Source organism: Callospermophilus lateralis, chromosome 8 (genome assembly GCF_048772815.1).
Source record: "Callospermophilus lateralis isolate mCalLat2 chromosome 8, mCalLat2.hap1, whole genome shotgun sequence".
Taxonomy (NCBI): domain Eukaryota; kingdom Metazoa; phylum Chordata; class Mammalia; order Rodentia; family Sciuridae; genus Callospermophilus; species Callospermophilus lateralis.
This window is the reverse complement of record NC_135312.1, coordinates 95047364-95073785: the sequence shown is the minus strand read 5'-3', so window position 1 is coordinate 95073785 and position 26422 is coordinate 95047364. Positions and strand designations below refer to the sequence as shown.

The 26422-nt window shown below is 33.1% G+C and overlaps 1 protein-coding gene across 1 annotated transcript in view; it reads right to left on the bottom strand.

Annotated features, from left to right (window-relative positions):
• Positions 1-26422, bottom strand: part of Stpg2 (sperm tail PG-rich repeat containing 2) — a 521628-nt gene that overhangs the window by 345911 nt on the left and 149295 nt on the right. The window lies entirely within an intron of this gene.

Genomic DNA, 26422 nt, shown 5'->3' with positions numbered 1-26422 from the left:
TTTTCATTTATCTCTAAGAATTTTTTGATTTCCTCCTTTATGTCTTCTGTAACCCATTGATCATTCAGTAACATATTGTTCATTTTCCATGTGATGTAGGATTTTTCCTTCCTTCTTTTATCATTGATTTCCAGTTTCATTCCATTATGATCAGATAAACTGCATGGTATTATCTCCACCCCTGTATATTTACTGAGGGTTTCCCTATGGCATAATATATGGTCTATTTTTGAGAAGGATCCATGTGCTCCTGAGAAAAAAGTATATCCACTTGATGATGGTTAATATATTCTATATATGTCAGTTAGGTCTAGGTTGTTGATTGTGATATTGAGTTCTATAGTTTCTTTATTCAACTTTTGTTTGGAGGATCTGTCCAATGGTGAGAGAGGTGTGTTGAAGTCACCCATAATTATTGTGTTGTGGTCTATTTGATTCTTGAACTTGAGGAGAATTTGTTTTATGAATGTCGCAGCACCATTATTTGGTGCATAGATATTGATAATTGTTATGTCTTGTTGGTGAATGGTTCCTTTTAACAGTATATAATTTCCTTCCTTATCCCTTTGGATTAACTTAGTCTTGAAGTGAATTTTATTCGATATGAGGATGGCCACCCCTGTTTGCTTACGAGGACCGTGTGTGTGGTATATTTTTTCCCAACCTTTCACCTTCAGCCTGTGTATGTCTTTTCCAATCAGATGTGTCTCCCGGAGGCAGCATATTGTTGGATTTGTTTTTTTAATCCATGTTACCAGCCTATGTCACTTTATTGGAGAGTTTAAGCCATTAACGTTTAGAGTTACTATTGATATATGGTTTGTACTACCAGCCATGTTTGTTTATTTATCATCTTTTTTTTTAATTTAGTTTGTTTCTCCATGGTTAGCTTTCCTCCTGCCCTCTGTCTTTATAGAGGCACTTCCCACTGATGGTTTTGGTTATTGTTTTTCATTTCTTCCTTGTGTAGTGTTTTGCTCAAGATGCTTTGCAATGCTGGTTTTCTGGCTGCAAATTCTTTTAGCTTTTGTTTATCATGAAAGATTTTTATTCCGTTGTCATACCTGAAGCTTAATTTTGCTGGATACAGAATTCTTGGTTGGCATCCATTGTCTTTCAGTGTTTGAAATACGTTGTTCCAGGATCTTCTTGCTTTCAGTGTCTGTGATGAAAAATCCATTGTTAACCTTATTGGTTTACCCCTGAATGTAATCTGCCTCCTTTCTCTTGAAGCTTTTAATATTTTCTCCTTGTTCTGTATATTGGATATCTTCATAACAATGTGTCTTGGCGTTGATCTACTGTGATTTTGTGTGCTCGGTGTCCTGTATGCATCTACAATTTGTATATCCGTTTCCTTTTTTATTTCTGGAAAGTTTTCTGTAATTATTTCATTCAGCAGGTTACTCATTCCCTTGGTGTGAATCTCTGTACCTTCTTCTATCCCAATGACTCTTATGTTTGGTTTTTTTATGTTATCCGGAGCACTGGGCCCCTCGCAGGGGGGTGCAGAACGACACCAGTGCAGGCTCTGCCCAAAGGTGCAGCGGCGAACAGGCGACCGAGGCGCACACGGAGAACAGGACTCGGCAGGCAGCCCAGCTCCAACCTCTAGATGCGGCTGCCAGACAATGTATACAGAGCCATCAGACCGCGATCCGAAAGCAAATGGCGGCTCCCGCGGAGTGGATTTTCAGCACTGAAACCACAGCCCAGCCCACAATCCCAATCCACAAACTCTCCCTGTATAAAAATTATTCAAAAAAAAAAAAAAAAGGGCGGGTCGCACTAAGCTTTCTTTGCCTCGGGTACTTACAATCCACTGCTGATTACACATTCAGCTTCTCTGCCCGGGGCAAAGCGAAAGCGCCTGCAGCTCTGAGCAGCCAAGTGTCCGGGAGCCAAGCGGCTCTTTTTCGATCTCTTTGTTCTTCTTGCTGCTTAGCAAAGTGGTCCACTACAGATTAACGGTGAAAGGAGATCTAACAAGCTGCGCGAAATCTCCATTAAAGCCGCTGCTCTGATCACCACGCTCAGCACTTCAGCAACCTCTGTACGCAGCGGCCATCTTCCCCTTAATTCATCTATTTTGTGTAATTGTTGACTGATTGTATATCCTCCTCTGAGAAGTGTCTGTTCAGATCCTTGGCCCAGTTTTTCTTTTTCTTAATATTTATGTTTGTTCTTTATACTCTACTGTCTTCCCACTTACTTGTCACCCCCATATCACTTTCTCTCTCTTCTCCTGCTACTAACCAACCTCTTTAGTTTCCTCTTTTACACTTTCTAAGAATTAATAACTCTATATCCTCACCTCCTACCACCTTAACATGTCATCCTATACCTCGCCCCTTATTCTTTGTCCACCATCAGAAACTGTAGGCCCTTTAGCAAATCTACTGTTTATATTGTAGATAATAATTGAAATTACCATGTCTATATATTCTGACAAAACCATAAATATCTTATTAGTAACTATTTCATTTAAGTTTGTATGTTGTTTGTATTGGGATCTGTTCACATTATTTTCCCCTTAAAAGAGAGATATTGGAAAACTACAAGGACACTATAAGCCTATAGGGTAAAAACTATAACACCTTAAATCCACAGTGCTAGAAAGGAAGACACAAGAACAACATGAAAAAACAAGGGAAAAAAGTGCCCCCAACAAACAAGTATATTACATTATTAAAATCCATTACCAGCACAACAGAAGAAATGACAGAGAAGGAGTTCAGTGTGTACATAATTAAAATATTCTTCTGTGAATTAAAGGATGATATAAGAGAGTAAATACAGGCAGAAAAAGATCATTTCAATAAATAGCTACATAAGCAAATACAGGAAACAAAAGATTACTTCAATAAGGAGATGGAGGTTCTGGAAAAAAAAACAGAAAACTTTGAAATGAAAGAAACAAAAAAACAAATTAAAAGCTCAATAGAAAGCATCAACAAAAGATTATATCACTTAAAAGACATGATCTCAGACAATAAACACAAAATATATAATCTTGAAAAGAATGTTGACCACACAGTATAGATGGTAAACAACCATGAGCAGAACATTCAAGAATGATGGGATACCATAAAAAGACCAAATTTAAGAATTATGAGGATAGAGGAAAACAGAATTCCAAATCAAAGGAATGAACAATCTATTCAATGATATAAGAAAATTTTCCAAACATGAAGAATGAATTGGAAAATCAAACACAAGAGGCTTATAGGACACCAAATGTACAAAATCACAACAGAAACCACACAAAGGCTCTTTATAATAAAAATGCCTAGCATTTTAAGGAGCGATATTTTGAAACCCACAAAGAAAGGAAACCACATATAGGGGGAAACCAATTAGGATATCTGCAGACTTTTCAACCCAGACGTTGAAAGCTAGAAAATCCTGGAACAACATATACGAAGCTCTGAAAGAAAATGGATGCTGACCAAGAATCTTATATCCAGCAAAATTAAACTTTATATTTGACGACAAAGTAAAAGCCTTCCATGACAAACAAACACTAAAAGAATTTACAACTAGAAAGTCTGCACTACAGAACATCCTTGGTAAAATATTCCAGGGAGGAGAAAATGAAAAACAACAATGAAAATCAACAAAAGGAGGTATTACACTAAAAGACAAACCAAAGGAAAAACCAAGTCAAGTTAAATACCAAAAATAAACAAACATGACTGGAAATACAAATCATGTCTCAATAATAATCCTGAATATAATGGCCTAAACTTAAAATCAAAAAACATAGACTGGTAGATTTGATGAAGGAGAAGGAGGAGGAGGAGGAGGAGGAAGAGAAGGAGAAAAGGAGGAGGAGGAGGAGGAGGGGGAGGAGGAGGGTGAAGGAGAAGAGGAGGAGGAGGAGGGGGAGGGGGAAAGAGGAGGAGGAGGGAGAAGAAGGAGGAGGATGAGGAGGAGGAGGAGGAGGAAGAGGAGACCCAGCAATATGCTGCTTTCAAGAGACTCATCTCCTAGGAAAAGATATCCACAGACGGAAGATAAAAGTTTGAGAAAAAACATACTACTCATGTGTACTGTGGAAAAGACCAGGGGCTTCCATCTTCATATCAAATAAAGTAGACTTCAAATCAAAGTTAATCAAAAGGGATGAAAAAGGACATTTCATACTGATTAAGGGAACCATACATCAACAAGACATAATTATAAATATATGTGCCCCAAACAATGGAGCATATATGTCATCAAACAAACTCTTCGCAAGTTCAAGAGTCAAATAGACCACAGCACAATAATTCTGGGTGACTTTAGCATACCTCTTTCGCCACTGGATAAATCTGATGGACACTGCAGAAATACAGAAGAAAATTAGAAATTATTTTGAAAATTTTTACTCCAATAAAATAGAAAATATTGAAGGCATCAACAAATTTCTAGAGTCATATATTTGACAAAATTGAATCAAGATGATATACACAAGTTAAACAGATCAATGTCAAGCAAGAAATAGAAGAAACCATCAGAATCCTACCAACCAAGAAAAGCACAGGACCAGATGGATACACAACTGAGTTCTACAAGACTTTCAAAGAAGAACTAATACCAGTACTCCTCAAATTATTTCATAAAATATAAAAAGAGGGAACACTTCCAAACTCATTCTATGAGGCCAATATCACCCTGATTCCAAAACCAGACAAAGACACATCAAAGAAGAAAACCTCAGACCAATATCTCTAATGAACAAATATGCAAAAATTCTCAATAAAATTCTGATAAATCAAATACAAAAACATATCAAAAAGATAGTGTACCATGATCAAGTGAGGTTTATCTCAAATGCAAATTTGGTTCAACATACAGAAATCAATAAATGTAATACATTACATAAATAGACTTAAAGATAAGAATAGTATAATCATCTCAATAGATGGGTTAAAAGCTCTCAACAAAATACAGCAACCCTTTATGTTCAAAACACTAGAAAAACTAGGGATAACAGGAACATCTTAACATTGTAAAAGCTATCTATGCTAGACACAAGGCCAACATTCTGAATGGAGAAAAACTGAAAGCATTCCCTCTAAAAACTGCATCAAGACAAGGATGCCCTCTTTCACCACTGCTATTTAACATAGTTCTTGAAATTCTAGCCAGAACAATTAGACAAAAAAAGAAAGAACTCAAATGATCACTATGTGCCAACAATATGATTCTATACCTAGAAGATCCAAAAAATTCTACCAGAAAACTTCTAAAACTAATAAATTCAGCAAAGTAGCTGGTTATAAATTCAACACCTATAAATCAAAGACATTTCTGTACATCAATGACAAATCCTCTGAAGGAGAAACTAGAAAAACTACCCCACTACCCCATTTACAATAGCCAAAAAAAAAAAAAAAAATCCTTGGAAATAAACTTAACGAAAGAGGTGAAAGACCTCTACAATGAAAATTACACAACACTAAATAAAGAAATTAAAGACAACCTTCGAAGATGGAAAGATCTATTTTGTTCTTGGGTAAGCAGGATTAATATAGTCAAAATGGCCATTACACAAATTTAATGCAATTCCAATCAAAATCCCAATGACACTCCTCATAGAAATAGACAAAGCAGTCATGAAATTCATCTGGAAAAATAAGAGAACCAGAATAGTTAAGTGATCCTTAAAAAGAAGAGTGAAGCAGGTGGCATCACAACACCAGATTTTAAACTATATTACAGAGCAATAGTAACAAAATAGTATGGTATTGGCACCAAAATAGAGATGCAGACCAATGGTACAGAATAGAGGACACAAGAGACTAACCTACATAAATACAGTTATCTTATATTAGACAAAAGGGCCAAAAACATATAGTGGAGAAAAGATAGCCTCTTCAACAAATGGTGCTGGGAAAACTGGAAATCCATATACAACAAAATGAAATTAAGCTCCTATCTCTCACCATGCACAAAACTCAACTCAAAGTGAATCAAGGACCTAAGAATTATACCAGAGACCCTGTACCTAATAAAATAAAAAGTAGGTCCCAATCTTCATCATGTTGAATTAGGCCCCCACCTCCTTAATAAGACTCCTATAGCACAAGAAATAAAATTAAGAATGAATAAATGGGATGGATTCAAACTAAAAAGTTTCTTCTCAACAAAGGAAACAATCAGTGAGGTGAATAGAGAGCCTACAGAATGGGAGCAAATTTTTATCACGTGCACAACAGATAGAGCACTAATCTATAGGTTATATAAAGAATTCAAAAATCTTAACACCAAAAAAATGACCCAATCAATAAATAGGCCAAGGAAATGAACAGACACTTCTCAGAAGATGAGACACATCAATAAATAAATATATTAAAAAGTTCAATATCTCTAGTAATTAGAGAAATGCAAATCAAAACTACTCTAAGATTTCATATCATTCCAGTCAGAATGGCAGCTATTAAGAATACAAACAACAATAAGTATTGGGGAGGATGTGGGGGAAAAGGCACATTCATATATTTCTGGTGGGACTGCAAATTGGTACAGCCAATATGGAAAATGGTATGGAGAATCCTTGGAAAACTGGAAATGGAACCATGATTTGCCCCAACTATCCCACTCCTCGGTCTATACCCAAAGGACAAAAAACATCATTCTATAGGGACACAGCCACATGAATGTTTTTAGAAGAACAATTCACAATAGCTAAACTGTAGAACCAACCTAGATGCCCTGAAATAGATGAATGGATAAAGAAACTGTGGTATATATGTACAATGGAATATCACTCAGCATTAAAATATAATAAAATCATGGCATTTGCAGGTAAGTGCATGGAGTTAGAAAATATTATGCTAAGTGAAGTAAGCCAATCCCCAAAACCAAATGCCAAATGTTTTCTCTAACATGAGGATGCTGATCCATAATGGTGATGGGGGGAAGCACTGGAGGAATGGACAAAATTTGGATAGGGCAAAGGGGAGGAAGGGGAAGGGATGGGGTGGAGTAGGAAAGATGGTGGAATGAGATGGACAGCATTACCCTAAGTACATGTATGAAGACACAAATGGTGTAACACTAGATTGTGTACAACCAGAGATATGAAAAATTGTGCTCTATAAGTCTACTATGAGTTGAAATGCATTCTGCTCTCATATAGAACAAATTAGAATACATTTTAAAAATTAAAACCTAATAAATCCATATTTCAAAAGAAATTTTATGAAAGCTAAAGTCCCAAAATAATCTTCAAAACAACCAGAAAAAAATAACACATTACATTTAGGGAAACAGCATTTCAAATGAGAACTGATTTTTTTTTTTCTCAACTTAAATTTTTCATTTGGTTTCTAATATGTTTTTTCCTCTTCAGGGCTCTGATGGTACATGCTCTTCACAGCTGGATCAATTTTCATATTTTCTTCTCATCGTTGGTGCTGTTTCTTCAGATTTTAACTCAAACATTATTTCTTTGAGAAAACTTACTGAATTTCCCTTCAAAACTATCAATCCAATCCATATATCTGTCACCCATTGCTTTCAGAACTCCTTAATTTTTTTCCTGACTTTTAACACCAAAAAAATTTTTAAATTCCCTATTTTATTTTGTTTTTCATTTGTGGTCTCCTTTCCCCTCTCCATTAAAAAGATAGTTCTATGAGGGCAAATATATGTTTTATTCACTTTCACTTTCCTAATACTTAGAATTACTCATAGTTAACTTTCAACAGGTACCTACTGAATGATGAATTAATAAAATGAATAAATGGAGCAATATTTAAAATTAATCAGAGGCTAATAGAGGAGATGGCTAACATTCAATGAAATTTACTGTAAATTATAGCATATTCTGACAGTAATTTTCAATATGTACCTGCCTTAGAGGCAATTCTGAGAGCTTTAAAAATATAAATATTTAGATCCATATCCCACAACAATTAATTCACAATATCTAGAGTGAGACACTTGGCACTGGTATGATACAGAACTCCATAAAAGGTTCTAAGAAACATTTTAAGGCAGTAGTGAGAAACACTGTTTTCTCTACCATCAAATGGAGAAACTAGTTCTAATAGTGATCTAATAATACAATTCTAATGAGAACAGGGGTGCCTTTATTATGAAGTTTGGAATGAGTTGATAATACCTGGTAAAAATCTCTTTTAAAAAATAAACTTTTTTTGTTTTGCTTTTTAATTGTTTTTATTTTTTAAACACATGACAGTGGAATGCATCACAATTCTTATTACACATATAGAGCACAATTTTTCATCTCTGTTTGTATATAAAGTATGTTCATACCAATTCATGCCTTCATACACGTACTTTGGATAATGATGTTCATCACATTCCACCATCATTACTAACCCCCTGACCTCTCCCATCCCCTCCTACCCTTCTTCCCTATCTAGAGTTTGTCTATTCCTCCCATGTTCCATCTCCCTACCCCAATATGAGTCAGTCACCTTATATCAGAGAAAACATTCACCATTTGTTTTTTTTTGGGGGGGGGGGGACTGGCTAACTTCACTTAGCATTATCTTCTCCAACTGCATCTATTTACCTGCAAATTAGCAAAATAAATTAATACTGGTATTAGTATTCTAGGAATACTGAAATTACAACACATGTGTTATAATTTTGCTAAAATGGCTTCATCTTGAAGGAAATTTTTACAATTTAAGATTCAAGGAAAACCTAGACAGTCTTGAAAGAAACAGGAACAAGAAAGGGAGAATAAATACCTGCCCTTGTAAGTAAACAAATGATTCTAGTTTTCTTCATCTCTATCAATGATTATAAAAGTGGAGTATCCATTATGTAAAATGATTGGGAACAGAAGTTTTTGAGGTTTCAGATTATTTAGGTATATATGATAAGCTATACTGAGGATGAGACTCAAGTTTATACAAAAATAAATATTTATGTTTCATTTACAATCTACTTACATAGCCTGAAGGTAATTTCATATGATATTTTTACCACACCTGTATTTTGACCAAAACCCACCACATGAGATCAGGTGTTGAATTTCCCACTTGGGAAAATGTGTTAACATTCAAAGAGTTATAATTTGGGAGCATTTCAGATTTCAGATTTTCAGATTAGGATGATCAACCTGTATTAACTCTAAGAATCATCTTAAAGTTCACTTCATTCAAAAACTTCCTCTGCATAAACCTATAATTTGAGTTGTGTTTTACAATAATTATATGCTACTTTTCTGGAATTAGAAAAAATTCAGAAGTTACAAGAGCTAAAATATGTAACTCCTGGTTTGAGATGCATTAAAATTAGACATAACAAATTAGAAATCCAGGTACAAATGTCAAATAGGCAGTTGGACATATGTATATAAAGTCAAGGGTTGATCTAATGAGTTCTTGTATAGAAAAATCTCCTAATTCTTCTGGATGTAATGATGAAAGTATAGTTTTGAATTTTCAACTAATATAACATGGTGATAAATAATTCCAAATTTTGCAATATTGCCAAAAGTCATTAATATTGCAACTTCCACCTAAATATGATGTAATAAATAATACCTTATTCTACATAAGTGTTTCATCACCTTGCTAAATATAACAAGTGACATACAGAATCAAAGGGTTTCAAAATCAAAATTTCCTATTACATACATAAACCCTAAAATGTTCTATAAACTTTGATGCTAAATTTAAAACTGAAGTGTGAATATTTTAAATTTAATAAGGAAATTAAAATGAGTTAGTTAAAGAAAAATTTTAACATTTACAATGATATGATTTTTAGGTTATTTCCAGATTTTGAGTGTTTATTTTAATCAGAAATAACAAAATTATAATTGCAAATCCTGAGAACATCCAAGTTCAAATCAAAGCTGTACTTTTAAAACAAGATACTAGCATAAAATTTCTAAAATAAATGTTATGAAATACAGACATACACATGACACATGCAAGATAATCAAATCTTTGAAATGAATTATCTGAACTGGATATACATAATGTTTGCTACTGACAAAAACAAAAACCAAAATAAAACATACCTCTTTCTTTAAAGCTTTCCTCTATAAAGGCTAATCATTGAGAGCAAATTCTTATCTCAATTAAACTGATACTAAGTATAAATTCCTGGAAATTCCTTTGAAAGCTAACAACTAATCTATAAAGCCTAATTAGAAAAACTGTAATAATGGCCTTCCCTCACTACAAAATTTTGCAAAATAACTCAGCTGAGAATCCATTCTGAATTTTTCTTTATTTTAAGACTTTTAATTATTACTTCATTCTTCTTGCTTAATATTGCTCTATTTATATTTTTTATATCCTCAAGGTTCAATTGGGGAAGGTCACATGTATCTAGAAATTTGTCAGTGTGTTCTAGATGTTCCAGTTTACTGGAGTATAAATTACCAAAGTAGTTTCTAATGATCCTCTGGATTTCAGAAGTGTCTGCGATGATATCTCCTTTTTCATCTCTAATTTTTTGGGTTTGATTTTGTTTTTTGTTTTTTTGTTTTTTGTTTTTTTTTTGGTTACTTTGGCTAAGAGTTTATCAATCTTGTCTGTCTTTTCTAAGAATTCTTTGTTCCTTTGACTCTTTATATTTTTTATTCTCGATTTCATTTATTTTGACTCTAATTCAATTTATTTCCTGTCTTCTTCTGAATTTGGAATTAGTTTGTTCTTCTTTGTCTAGGGCATTGAGGTTAACATCAGATTATTTATTTGAGATCTTTCTATTTTTCTCATGGGAGGCAATCAATACTGTAAACTTTCCTCTTAGAAATGTGTCCATATTGTCCCAGAGATTTTATTCTCTGTTCTCATTTGTTTCTGAATTTATTTCTCCCCTTTTCTCCCATGATCCAATCCTTGTTGAAACTATATTATTTGATTTCCAGATGTTAAAATTATTTATTTTTTTAATCTTGATTTCTAGTTTCATCCCACTATTATCTGATAGGATGCAAGATATTATATCTATTTTGTATTTAGTAATACTTGTTTTGTGTCAGACTTGGTCTATTTTAAAGTAGGTCCCATGTGCCACTAATAAGAAAATAATTCAGTTATTGATGGGTAAAATATTCTATAGAGGTTGGACTTTCAATGAAATAATGCCAATCCTACTCAAATTTTCCCATAAAATAGAAAGAAATAAAACACTCCCAAATTCACTCTATAAAGCCAGTTTTACCTTGATATCTAAACCAGATAAAGATACATTAAGGAAAGAAACCTACATATCAATGTCCCTGATAAACACATATGCAAAAATTTTAGTAAAATATCGTAAAAACACATTTGAAAACACATTAAGAAGACAATACGCCATGATCGAGCAGGTTTCATCCCAGTAATGCAGGGTTGGTTCCACATTTACAAATCAATACAATTTACCACATAAATAGAATTAAGGACAAGAATCACATGATCATCTCAATAGATGTAGAAAAAAATTTAAAAAAAAAACTTTAATGAAAGAGCACACATTCATGTTAAAAATGCTAGAGAAACTAGTACTAGAAGGAAATTACTTCAACATTATAAAGGCTATATATGACAAACCCAAACCCAATATCATACTAAACAGAGAAAGACTGTAAGCATATCCTCTAAAATCAGGAACAAGACAAGATGTCCAATTTCACCACTTCAATTCAGCAAAGTTATTGAAACTAGGCAGAGCAAGCAGGCAAGAAAAGGAAATTAAAGGGATACAAATAGGAAAAGAAGTCATCTTATCTCTGTTTGCTATTGACATGATCCTAGAATCCCCAAAAAACTCCATCAGAAGAGTTCTAAAGCAGACAAGCAAATTCAACAAAGCATCAGGACAAAAGATCAACATACAAAAGCCAAAACTTTTCCTATATTTCAGTAATAAATCTTCTGAGAAGGAAATCAGGAAAACAATCAGGAAACTATTTTAAAATCAAGAGTCTCAGCAATAAACTAGATAAAGCAGAAGAAAGAATATCAGGGTTCAAAGACAAGGTGGGTAATGGAACATCCAGACAATAGTAAAGAAAAAATAACAAAACTATGAACAGAACATATAAGAGCTCCAGGATGACATTAAGAGAACAAACTTAATTTGTCTCAGAAGGTGTGGTGGCACATACCTGGAATCCCAGGAACTCTTGAAGCTGAGGCAGGAAGATTACAAGTTTGAAGCCAGCCTCAGCAACTTAGTGAGGCCCTAAAAAACTCAACAAGGCCCTGCCCCTTGCCTCAAAATAAAAATAAAAGGGTTGAGGATGTGACTTAGTGATTATGTTCCCCTGGATCCAAACTGCAGTACAAAAGAGAGGGGTGGGGGGATTAATTCATAGGTCTTAAAGAAGAAGAGATACAAAAAAAAATGGAAGAGAAAATTCATTAAAGGAAATAATAGCAAAAAAAAAAAATCCCATTCTTAAGAAAGAGACACATATGCAGGTACTGGAAGCATTTCAAACTCTGAAGACAGGATCAGAAAAGAAATCCCTCAATAACATATTATATTTAAAATGCCAAAATTTCAAAACAAATAAGAAATTTTATGAGTCATAAATTAGATTCCGGGTCACATATAAAGGCACACCTATCAGAATAACAGTAGAGTTTTCCACAGAACCTCTAAAAGCCAGGAAGGCATGGAATGATATATTTGAAGCCCTGAAAGACACTCATAGTAAACCTAGTCTACTATATCCAAAAAAGCTATCCTTCAGAATCAAAAATAAATAAAAATCTCCAAAGGTAAACTAAACAAATTCATGAACACAAATCTACCACTGCATAAGATACTTAAAGAAATTCCAAAAACAGAAGATAAAAATCATCAAGAAAGTATTAGAATCTCATTAGAAGAATGCATAAGCATATGAGAAATAGCAACAAGTCAAATATTAGAAATAAAACAAAATAATAGGAAGTAATGCATACTTCTCTATAAAAACAATGAATTTAAAAGGTCTTCATTTTCCAGTTAAAAGATACAAACTGGCAGATTGGATTGAACACAAGATGATGCTGTGTATTGCCACTAGGAAACATACCACACAGGGAGACGTTCACAGACTAAAAACAAAAGGAAGGAAAATTATTTTCCATGCAAATGGAATCCAACAGCAAATAGAAGTAGCTACTCTCATATCTTACAAAACACAATTCAAGCCAAAATCATCCAGAACAGACAAAAAAAAAGATAGTTACATAGAGGTAATGGAATAATCTAACAAAAAAATATAACAATTATAAACATGTATGCCACAAATATTGATATATCCGATTTCATAAGACAAATATTACTTGACCTAAAGGGAGAAATAGGCATCAACACAGTAAGAGTAAAGAATTTCAATATGCCACTCTAATTAACAGACAAATAATCAGGCAAAAAAAAAATTCAGCAAAAACAATTTAATCTATACTATAGATCAACTGGACTTAACAGACATCTACAGAGTATTCATCTAACAGAAGCTAAGTTCAGTTTCTTCTTAGCCACTCATGGTGCTTTTTCCAAAATTAATCATATATTAGGACATGAAGTGTATCTTGGCAAAATATAAAAGAAAGAAAAAAAAGACATAATTTCATGCATCTTTGGGTCACAAAGACAAAGGTGTAAGACTGAAAACTTTGCAATTGCTAGAAGACTACATAGGGAAAACACTTCAATGTACAGGCAGAGAAAACAATTTCCTAAATAGGTCTCCTAGGGATGAATAGCAAAACTCAATAAATGAGATGACATCAAATTTAAAATCTTCCACACTGTCAAGGAAATAATTAACAGTACACTACATAATGGGGAAAAAAGTAGTTGCCAGCTACTCTTTGACAGAGAACTATTATCCAGAATATATAAAGAACTCAAAAAACTCAACACCAATTTAAAAAATAATACATTCAATAAAATGGGCAGATGAAATGAAAAGACACTTCTAAAAAGAAGTACCAATGTTCAACATGTAGCCACCAGGGAAATCCAAGGTTCTATCTCATTCCAATCAGAATGATAATCATCATAATTATCAGGAACACAAATAACAACCAATTCTTAAAAGGATGCAGAGAGAAAGGAACTCTTATACATTGATTGGAATGTAAATTAGTACAGTCACTTTGGAAATAAGTAAATGGAGATCCTTAAAAAAAAAAGTAGAACTAAAATATATTTGAGCAACTGCACTCCTTGGTATTCACCCAGAAGAATTAAAGTGAGCATTTTTTAGTGATACATGTATCACCACATTTATCCCAGCACAATTTGCAACAGCCTTGTTATATAGTCACCTTAGGTGCTCCCCTACAGATGAATGTATAAAAAATGTGGTACATATACACATATATACATATTTAGCTTTATTCAGCTAAGAATAAAACCATGTCATTCAGAGGAAAATGCATGGAACATGAGAACACCATATCATGTTAAGCAAAATAAATCAATCTCAAACAAGTATCATGTTTTTCTCATGAGAAATCTAGAGAAAGAAAAGTGGAGAGCATCATGAATATAAAAGGGAGACTATTAGTATAGAGGAAGGGGAGGATATAGGAAATGCATTTAATCAATCTGTTATGCATGTAGGAATATGCTATGATAAAATCTGCCATTCTGTAGAATTAATAAGCACCAATAAAAATTAATAAATAAAAATTTTAAAAGTTTTTAAAACTTAAAACTAGAACTACTATGGGATCTAGCAATCCCACTCCTGAGTGTGTATGTATGTATATGTCTTCTCTTTATATATCTCTTCTCTTGTTCTTTATAAATTACCCAGGATTAGGTATTCTGCTATAGTAGCACAGAACAAACTAATTTAGTATTTAAGCAACAATTATAAATCAAAAATTTATAATTTATAATTAAATATATAACTATATATAATTAAATTAAAATATATAATTTATATAATAAAATCAGCATATCAAAGAAAAATCTAATCTCTCATGTTCATGCACATTATTTACAATAGCTAAGGTATATAAACAACCTATCTAATGACAAATTATTTAATAAAGAAAATACAGTATATGTACATACCATGGAATACTATTCAACCTTAAAATAAAAACAAGGAAATTGTCATTTGCAAAAAGATGGAAAAAACTGCAGAATATTATGTTAAATAAATTGAATATTAGTCAACCACTAAAAAATAATGACTTTAGAACAATTTTCCAGTAAAGGAATGGATCTTGAGACTATTATGCTAAGTAAAAGAAGCCAGTCCCAAAAGCCAAAGGTCAAATGATTTTGCTAATATGTGGAAGCTAAGCCACAATAAATAAGGAGAGGGAAAGAATAGAAATTCAATAGAGTAGACAAAGGGGACTGAAAGGAAAGGAGGGGAGATAGAAAAAGCAAAAATAGTGGAATTAATCTGAAATAACCTTCTTATGTACATATATGAATACAGCAGAGTGAATCCCACCATCATATATATCCACAAGCATGGGAACCTAATTAGAATAAGATGTAGTCCTTGCTTCTATAATTATATCAAAATGCATTCTACTGTCATATATAAATAAGAGAACCAATAAAATTAAATAAATATATAAAAATAAACAAGTCACAGACAGGCAATTACTACATAGTCTCATATGTAGAAGCTGAACTCATAAAATTCAAAGAAGAAACTAGTAGTTGCAGGAAAATAGCAGATGTGGGGCAGAAATGAAATGAAGAAATGTGAGGGAAAGTGTACAAAATTTGTGTTAGACAAGATGAATGGCTTCTAGAGATTTATTGTTCAGCATGTGACTATACTTTACAATAATATATTATATACTATATTTGCTAAGAGAGTAGATCTTAAATATTCTCAACACCAAAAAATGTGAAATGATAAATGTCAATTAGCTTGATGTAATGGTTTCACAATATTTATATTTATCAAAACATATTATAACTGTAAATATATAGTACTTTATAAATTATACCTTAATGAAGCTGAGGGAAATATATTAATAATGTACATGGTACAATTTGCATATCCCCCAAAATTCATGTGTTAAAAAGTTAATCCCTCATGCAACCATTTGAGAGGTAAAAACCTTTTAATTTAAGAATGAATTAATTCTGTTATCACAAGAATGCATTAGTTCTCTGGAGTAGATTTCTGATTAATTTGGACCCCTTCCCACTCTCTCATGTGCATGTCCTCTTGCCTTTCTGCCTTTAGCACATGATGGCACTGCAGAAAAATTCTTGCCAGATGTGATATTCTCAATCTTGAAATTCTGAGTCTCCAAGAACCATAATAAATAAATCCCTTGTTCTTTTTAAATTACCCAGTATTAGTATTCTTATATAATAGCACAGAACAAACTAATTTAGTATTTAGGCAACAATTAAATTTTATAATTTATAATTTATTCAAGAGATAAACAAAATAATTGGTGAAAACATGTCTCTCTTCATTTTAGAGAATGAGAGTACTTTTATTGTAAAAAGGAAGGTTACATTTGTTAGGCATACACCAAATTGCTTACAATGCTACGTGGAAATCCAAATATATATATAGAAAGAAGGAAATATGCTAGATTTTAAACTACTATTTCTCAGCTCCAAACAAATTTCCACTTTGCCAGAGGGATCCTTGTTGAGCCCTGCCAGTAGGAGGTGCTAGAGAGTATATATGCAAGGCTAGAGAAAAAAGGGGCTTCCCTCTTTCCAACTTCTTTATTCCAGAAGCAGTATTTCCTTCCCATAGTTGTAATTTTTCCCAATCCATATGAAGTTTTTCCAAAATTCTTCTGCATGTTTTCTTACATCATTATTTTCCCTCTCAAACTTTCTAATAAGACTTATTATTTCCCTTCTTTATACTCCTTGTCACATTCCTGGCCTTTAACCTTCCTCTCTTTTCTCTACCTATGTCATTTTCTTTTTCTGCCAGTATCATTTTAAACTGTTAGTTTTCACATTTGTTTCCTGTATACTTGTGTTAGTAATACTAATACAATGCTACTTAGTACAAACATTTCAAAATATTTAATGGAAAAAAAATGTCTCTTCCCCTAGACATGTTGTAACAATACAATGTATTGCTCTTAAAAACTCTAAACAGAAAGGTTATTAGCACATACTTTATATATAATGTCCAAAGTTTTATGGCCTGAATTGTTTTAAAAAAAAATGGTAGTGTTAACCATTTCAGGGGCCAGGTTGCTGTACACACATCCAGCATTGCAGACAACAGCTTTGTTCCACAGTAGAGGTAATTTCAGAAAGATATATGAAATCCCAAATATTTAAATATACTGAAACAAAGTTCACTCCTCATAAATGTGTTCATCTTAAGTAATTAAGCATTTTAAGTCAATTTTTAAATGTCATATTTCATCAGTCATGAATTTTTTATAAAGAGGTTTTAATAGTATTAATACCATCTTATATAATATGGAAGGGTGACAAATATAAACATGTTGGCATCAAGGAACTTAAATGATTAAGTCAAAGGTCTTAACTAATCATCTCCAAATCATTTTTAACATACTGTTCTTCTTTTAACTTCCACATGTTCTACAAAACAACAGATGGTTAGTATAAGATGTAGGAGCCAGATTGGGATGGATGCCATAAATGCAGCATAATTTAAGCCTCAGATAGCATGTGGAGAATAAATCCTTTTGCTTTTGTTCATTTTGAATTAGTATGTCACCTTCAAAATGAGAACAGATTTCATTCTAAAAACACGTTAAAGTGGCTGAGAATGGTGATACATGCCTACAATTCCAGCAACTAGGGAAGCTGAAGAAGGAGGATCACAAATTCAAAGCCAGGCTCAGCAACTTAGTAAGGCCCCCAACCAACTTACTGAGACCCTGTCTCAAAATAAAAATAAAAAAGGCTGGGGATGTGGCTCAGTGATTAAGCAACCCTGGATTCAATCCCTGGCATGAAACAAACAATAACAACAACAACAAAAAAAACATGAAACTATAAAGGTTTTTATCAACCAAGGGCTAAGAATATAACCATTTCTTTATGAAAATTATTTATTTCTGAAATTCACGTAGGATAAAAATAACTAAAAATACAGTTCAGATCACTAACCTAGGAAAGAATTTCATTCTTTTCACAATCTATTTATCTACTGAATGGCCAATAATGCCCATTTGAATATTATGCTGTTAGAATCTGATTTATCCCAGTGTATCCTGCCCCTCAATTGTCTTCATACTATTTCTCCTTGATGAACAGACCAACCACCAACAATTTTTCTTGTTGTTTGCTCATCAAAGTTATTTTCTGAACTAATAAAGTTAGATAATTAAATGAAAAATTTATAGGCTTTAAAGTATAATGGAAATGCAGGCCAATTTACTCTTCAATGTAAAAAATTGTTTACCTAAAATCCTTTACTTGCATTAACAATCAGACAGTAACAAAACTTTTTGTAATATGTTCTCCACCAAAGAATAGATATATAAGATACCAACAAACTAACCAAGCAGTAAAGGAAACTTTAAAAACTATGCCAAAATCAAATAATTATACGTAAACATACTAGCAAGAAGGTATAATGGAAGAAAGAGAGCAATAGAATGTAGTTTTTAAACAGAGTAACTTGGATTCTTACAATTCAACTGAAATCATTCCTAATATATTTGCACTGTCCTCAAGATCCTAACAATCTGCCCAGGGGGTCTTTATTTTGAGCTCCTGAGACACTATTACAAGCTGTGACCCCTCTTCAGAAGCCTTAACTGCAAATCTCACCTCCATAAATTCTCTCCAAGCTTTCATAATTCTAACCTATTCCTTTGGCTCCCCCAAAGCCTAGCAATGGCACTATCTTCTGGTTACTGTCTCCTTGATATCTTAGTGGTTCCTCTTTGCCTTTTCAGTTCTCTATCTATCACTCCCTATATTACTTTATCTCAAATAACTTCTAAAGTTCTGTCTTATAACTATTCCCTGACTGATACAGGCCCTCTCTGCCTAAAATTACCATTATAGCATTTCTATCTGTAGGAGTCATCATTATGAGGGAAGGAGGATATTACTCTAATATTCTCCTAGACTGTCAAATATGAAATGGAGTTCATACATCATATGAAATGGAGGGATACTATAGAAATTCTTAGGATTTCTACACCAGAGTCTCTGATTATAGCTACCACTACCACCAAAGCCTCAATCTTAACCAGAGTTGCCCACAAGGTAGGAGAAAATGCACCAGTCCTCATACTTAGATCTCAAAAGCCCTTATTCTTCTGCCCCCTCCATCACTGTCTTTTCAGTTCAGGAATGACTTTCTTTCAGTGTGACAGGAGACTTCCTCTATTGTGAAATTTCCCTACTTTCTTTCTTATAGTAAAGCTGTTGTTTTCTGCCATTACCGTGAGAAGAACATGTCTCAGTTATCCTGCTAGTCTCAAGAGCCCACCCAGTCAAAGAGCAATATGAAGCAGAACTTCCATAGCAAAGCTGCAACCTAATATAATGAGAGTCTCCTGTTGATCTGCAAACTTGAGTAAATAGTAAATATCTTTTTGTTGTGTGACACTAAGTGTTTGAGTTTGTTCACTTTTCAGAAATAGATAATTTAACACAGAAGTTGGAATTTTTAGACAAACTCTAGTTTGAGAATATGAAAGAAAACTTTTGGAAATTAGAAAACCCTTTCTACTCTTTACATAAAGGTCCAATATCTCACACACACACACACACCCAAAACTCCCATCTCTGCAATGGCATCAAGATTTCCAAAATCAAAACTGAAAATGTTTTCTTTCCATTCCTTTGCATTTCTGACATTACTATCCCAATCTATAAGACAGGAGCCTCAACAGTAGGCCCGGGTCCATCCTACAACCGGCAGACACCCACCAGAGCTCATGCTCAGGCACAGGACTGCCTCTTCTGATCAACAGACCACCTTGGGAGCTCAGGCCCAGCCCACACTGACATAAGCAGGATACAGGCTCAGGGTATGCTCAAGTCCGCCACTCCCCCACCACCTGGGAGCCCAAGCCTAACCCGCTTCCATCTTGGGACACTGCAGACATCGCCATAGCCTTCCCCATGCAGTAGCCCCTACCTTTTGACAACAGACATGGCCTAGAAGCAGCTGCATCTCAGAGCAGGCATCCCCAGAACAGTGTAAGGTCCACCCTTTCAGCCCTATCCTGTAAGATATTGCATTCATCTTGGAGCACATCCACTAATATCTAGAGTTACCTTGGCTATTGCTGCCACCACCTTTAGTTGCAGTAGCATAGATGGAGGAACATCAGCAGAGTCTGGAAGCCCAACATCAAGGTGAGATACAGACAATCTACACAGATATTATAAGAAAGTGTAATACCAAAGATCAACACTGCAAGAAAGGAAGACACATAGACAACATGAAAAAAACAAGGGAGGAAAGTGCCCCAAACCAACAAGGATACTACAATAATAGAACCCATGGACAGTAAAGTTGATGAAATGTCAGAAAAGGAGTTCAGAAGATTCATAATCAAAATGATCTGCAAATTAAAGAATGACCTAAAAGAGCGAATACAGGCAAAAATTGATCACTCCAACAAAGAGATAAGACAGCAAATACAGGTACCAAAAGATTACTTCAAGAAAGAGAGACTCCAAAAAAAATCCAGTCAGAAATCCTTGAAATGAAGGAAACAATAAACCAAATAAAAAACTCAATAGAAAGCACAATTTTTTGTAATATGTTTAGATACCAGTTGGCACTAGCCAAATGATGGCCTTTTATGAACCCTTAATTAACCTAAGAAAGTATATCAAAGTCTTCCAATGACTTCCCCTTTAAAGTCATAGCCATTACTTAATTTTAATCTCTCAATAACTGGAAGAAAATTAACTTTCAACAATGTTATTCCTAATACTGAATCCTCTCTGTTTCTGCTAAATGACAGCAATTTAGAAAAAAAAAAAAAAGTTCTGTAACTTATAAAATGTCTAAGACCTTTACATTCATTTATTTTTTATTTTAAATTACAAAAAAAATCAGTGATTATACTATAATATTTATTTTAGTTGAGCCAAATTTTTCAAGCCAGAGAGGAATGCCATAAAAATATGCTTAAGAGTAGCTTCTATTGCTGCACTGCCTCAGTTGAATGCTGGCTCTGCCCTTTAAGCCTCAAATTCTATGCTTTAATTTCCTCAATAGATAAATTGTGGAGCCAACCTAGATATCCTTCAGTGGATAAAAAAAAAAAAATGTGGCATTTATACACATTGGAATATTACTCAGCGCTAAAAAAAGAACAAAATCATGGCATTTGCAGGTAAATGGATGGCGTTAGAAAAGATAACGCTAAGTGAAGTTTTCCAATCTGAAAAAAAAAATGCCGAATGTTTTCTCTGATATAAGGGGGGGTGACTCAAAGTAGGGTAGAGAGGGAGAGCATGGGAGGAAGATTATTTCTAGATAGGGAAGAGGGGTGGGAGGGAAAGAGAGGGGGAAGAGGATTAGCACGGATGATGGAATGTGATGGTCATCATTATACAAAATACATGTATGAAGATTTGAATTTGCTGTCAACATACCTTATATACAGAGATATGGAAAAATTGTGGTATATATGTGTATTAAGAATTGTAATGCAAAAAAAGAGTATATGTATAATGGCATAATTTGGTGTGAACATACTTTATATACAGAGTTATGAAAAATTGTGCTGTTTATGTATAATAATGAGTGTAATGCATTCCACTATTGTTGTGTATTTTTAAAAAATTTAAAAATAATCATAATTATGGTACTCAAATGAGTTAATATGCATTTGAAATAGTACCTGGCATAGAATAAGCGCTATAAAAGCACTGGCTCTTATGTATATTAATAAAATTAATTTCATTAATGTCTATAGAAGTGTTTTGTGGTTTCTAATAATTCATCTCATTAAATGAAGGTGAAATATGACATATACTCAGGGGTAATTTCCTTCTCACAGGTTCAAAACCAAAATTCACAGGCAATATTCCATTAAATCCTCTGGTGATATAGGGAAGGTAATTTTTTTTTTTTTTTTTGCATTTTACTCTTAATCTGTGTAGTTTGTCCATTAGAGTTTTAACATTTTTTTCTTTAGTTTTAACATTTTTTCTTTAGGACTACCTACTGTGAGAAAATCTTAGGCTTTATCTCACCTCCAGGAGGTTTCTGAAGGTATAAAAATTAACTCAAACTCAAATGGTTGGCAAACACCCTTAAGGAGAAAATTCGCTTCAGCATTCTACTTGCCACTCTAGTGGAACTCTCCTTCCTTCAGCCTTTAGTCTGTGTACTGTGGAAATCTATACTCAAAAATATTCATGAATATGTTTTTTAAAAAATTTGTTTTATTTTATCTGAAATTTTTATTATTTTCAGAGAGTTGGTCAGTACAAGCATAGGTTTATCATAATGCATATTAAATAATTTAAGTACTATTTTTTACTTTTAAAATATCTTCACTTCACAAATAAAAATCAAATCATATTCAGTGTTTTAAAATAAACAGAACAATTATCTACCTTTAACCTTTCCCTGGTTCCATTCTAGGAAATAATTCCTTTAAACAAATGACAGAATCTTTTTGTTTCTTTTTCTTTTTCAGTATCAGAGATTAAACCCAGGGCTTCCATGCATACTAGGCAAGTGTTCTAACACTGAACCACATCCCCAGCCTATTTTGTTTGTTTGCTTGTTTTAATTTTGAGACAAGGTCTTACTAAGTTGCTCAGGGTGGATCCAACTTGCAATCCTCCTGCCTTAGCCTCCCGAATAGCTGAGATTACAGACATGTCCCACCTTTCTTTTTGTGTGTTTGTTGTATTTACCATCACAAATTTAATATAAGGAGTAATACTGATCTTTCAGGGTTTTATTTATATCTGTTAACTATGAAATGTGAAATTTGGCACACATACCACCTCTTAACCTCTTGATTTTATTTTTTATTATTACTAATAATTAAAGTCTTTTTTATAATAAGACCTCTTAGGATTTTTATATGTTGTTTTAATTATAAACAAGATTATTTTATGTTGTTTTAATTATAAAAGATATTTAAATTATCATTATTATTCACTATATAACCACATAATATAACCAAACACAGAGAAAAATAAATGATATTCTGTTACCAAATCCCTGCCTCTTGCATACTTCAAGCATGAGCTGAACTACCTTCCTTATTAATTTTTTTACTTTTTGTTATTTCAAACAGGAAATACTAAGTTTCTATTCTCTGTATTTATGTCAGCATTCTTCAGTGTCCTCTTGTTATTTGTATTTATTTACTTTGCTAAAGCAATTCTTTACATGGGGATGTAAACTTATGAAACATTCTGAGCTCTTGCATGTCAAAAATTTCTTGATTCATTTTGGGACACAGAGAGAATTCTACATCAAAAATTATTTCCTCTGAGAAATTTGAGAAAATAATATTCCATTACCTCCTAGCTCTTAACTATTGGTAATGCTGCTAAGCAAGTGGCTGATATTACTTATATTTGTCCTCCATTTGTAGGATACCTATTTACATTTCTCTGTGGAAGCTTCAAGAATATTCTCCTTATTTATGGTCTTCTGAAAATGTAAAAGAATGTGAAAAAAATGTATAACTCTTAAAATTCATTCTCCTTGGTATTTTGTGGAGCTCCTTAAATCAAACTAATGTCTTTGCTCAACTTAGGATGATTGGTTTTTATATCCAATACTCCCAACGATTTTCTCAACATTCTGCTTCTAGAGCACCTAATAAATAGATAATTGTTTTGTATCCATCCTCCATTTTTTATATTTTCGATTTTTATTCAACTAATGCTTATGTTTTAGTTTCTTTGAAATAAAAAATATTATATTGGGACCTTAAAAAGGAAGAGGGGTATACCAATTGGCTCATATTAAACCAGAGGTCAAAGAGATTTTTATGTTTTTATATAAAAATACAACTTAATAATTTGAATAGTATAACCACCTTTAAGGTTGCAGTATACATATCCACATATATGGAATACCTAAAATATCTAGGACATAAATTTTATAGTAGTTTCATGTTAAATGAAACTTATAAAATTCCATTATTTGAAACATTATTTCAATTTTGTTTTGAGGTCATCATTTGGATTTTTCATCATCTACATGTACACTTACCTACTCAAATAGCATTTTCATTTGCAGAAGGGATTCAAAAACCCAGGTTTTCTATATGATTAAACTATTTTGCTTCTTGGGAAATCAGATTCCTACCCAATAGTTTTAATTGCAAATGTTTTTGTGAAAAGAGAGAGATCACCAAAAAGTAGATTGCATATCCAAAGACAGATTAAGTTGCAAGATAAAAAATTTAAATTAGGTCAAAGAAATTGGTGGAACAACTCTTCCTTTTAAATAAATCTATACTATCTTTTTCTACTATAAATATAAAGTATAATATACATATGTACTCCTCTAGATGCCATCAGAGATTTCCATTTTTCTTTCCTAGTACCCATAATTTTATGATAAAAATGACTTTGAGGGCTGGGGATTTGGCTCATGCAGTAGCACACTTGCCTGGCATGCGCAGGGTGCTGGGTTTGATCCTCAGCACCACATACAAATAAAATAAAGATGTTGTGTCCACCGAAACTAAAAAATAGATATTAAAAAAATTTTCTCTCTCTTTCTCTCTCTCTCTCTTTTAAAAAAAAGACTTTGAATGTAATCTAAATATTCACAAATTTAAAATAATTTTATTAGTATTAAAGCACTTAATGATTTATGTCACAGACCCTGAGATATGTAAATCAGACATACAACCAAATCCAAAATTCCCTGGCATGAAAAAATAATTTACTGAAATAGCACACTTATTTAACAATATTATATGTCAAGAATATTGCTAGATGCCAAGAGCAGTGGCACATGCCTGTAATCCAGCAGCGGGAGAGGCTAAGTAGGAGGATCACAAATACAAAGCCAGCCTTAGCAATTTAGAAGGCCCTAAGCAACATAGCAAGACCCTGTCTCTAAATAAAAATTTATTTTATTTTTATTTAGAGGTGGCTGCTGGGGATTGAACTTGGGGGCACTCAGCCACTGGTCTCAGCCCTATTTTGTATTTTTATTTAGAAACAAGGTTTCCCTGAGTTGCTTCGTGCCTTGCTATTGCTGAGGCTGGCTTTGAACTTGTGATCCTCCTTTCTCAGCCCAAGCCACTGGAATTAAAGGCATGTACCACTGCACCAGGCTAAAATTAAACAAACAAAAAAAAGAAGGACTGGGGATGTGGCTCAGTTAAGTGCCCCTGGATTCAATCCCAAGGAAAAAAAGGAAGGAAGGAAGGAAGGAAGGAAGGAAGGAAGGAAGGAAGGAAGGAAGGAAGGAAGGGGAAAGGAAGGAAGGAAGGAAAGAAAGAAAGACTGCTAGATGATTTTAATCTGTCTTTTGAATTAAGAGCTACAAAATAAACAAAGCAAAAAAAAAAAAAAAGACTCATAGAATCTGATACTAATTTTGACCCTATCTCAAATTCAGTTAGTTAGTGCCTCATAAAAAAACAAATCCATTCCTGAATGCCTCACTAAATTAATCTAATCCCTTACATTTCATATAGTTATATTAATTAGCAGTACATTTATCATTTTCTTAAATCAGTGCACCCTGATTTCATACTGCTGATTTTACTATTAAAAACATTATAAATAAATTCTTGGCATTGTCTCATTTAGCAGTATTTATTTTACTAAGCAATGCTCTGATATAGATGTTTAGCTGCATTTTAAACTCTGTTTAATGATCCTGTCTTGATCATTTGTTATTAATAATATCTTGTAAAGATAGTCTGGTACTTTATAAATACAGGACTAAACTGTGACATTTGTCTTAATTTGTTTTGGCCACTATAATGAAATAACATAAACTAGGTAGCTTATTAATGACAAAAATTTATTTCTCATAGTTCTGGAGGCTAGAAAGTTTAAGATCAAAGAACAAGCAGATTCAGTGTCTCCTTCCTTTTCCCTATGACCTCACACGGAGCAGCTCCCTTGGGCCTATTTCAGAAGGCCACTAATCCTATTTGAAAGAGATCTGTCCTCATGATCTAATTACTTCCCAGAAGGTCTTACCTCCTAATACTATCACCTTGGGTATTAATTTCAACATATGAATTAGGGATAATGAGGTAAACATTCAAACTATAGTAGCATTATCTGTGGATATAACTTTTTAACTATAAATTTTACCTTGATCTTCTTGCAAATTCAATCTGAAATAGTCATTATTCATTTTTAAATTTAGTCTGCTTTATAATTTTCAATCTACTCAATTTTAACTATTTGTAAAATAATGATACTTCAGTTTAAAAAATCATATAAACAGAGTTTATAATGTAGTTAACAGGAGTGAAAAATAACTGAAGAGGTTTAGGGTTCAAGATGAATTTAAACTGAAGAGGGAAATAAATTATACTATGGGTAAACTGAGTAGAACCTAAAGCGAAACTTTCTATTCCATATT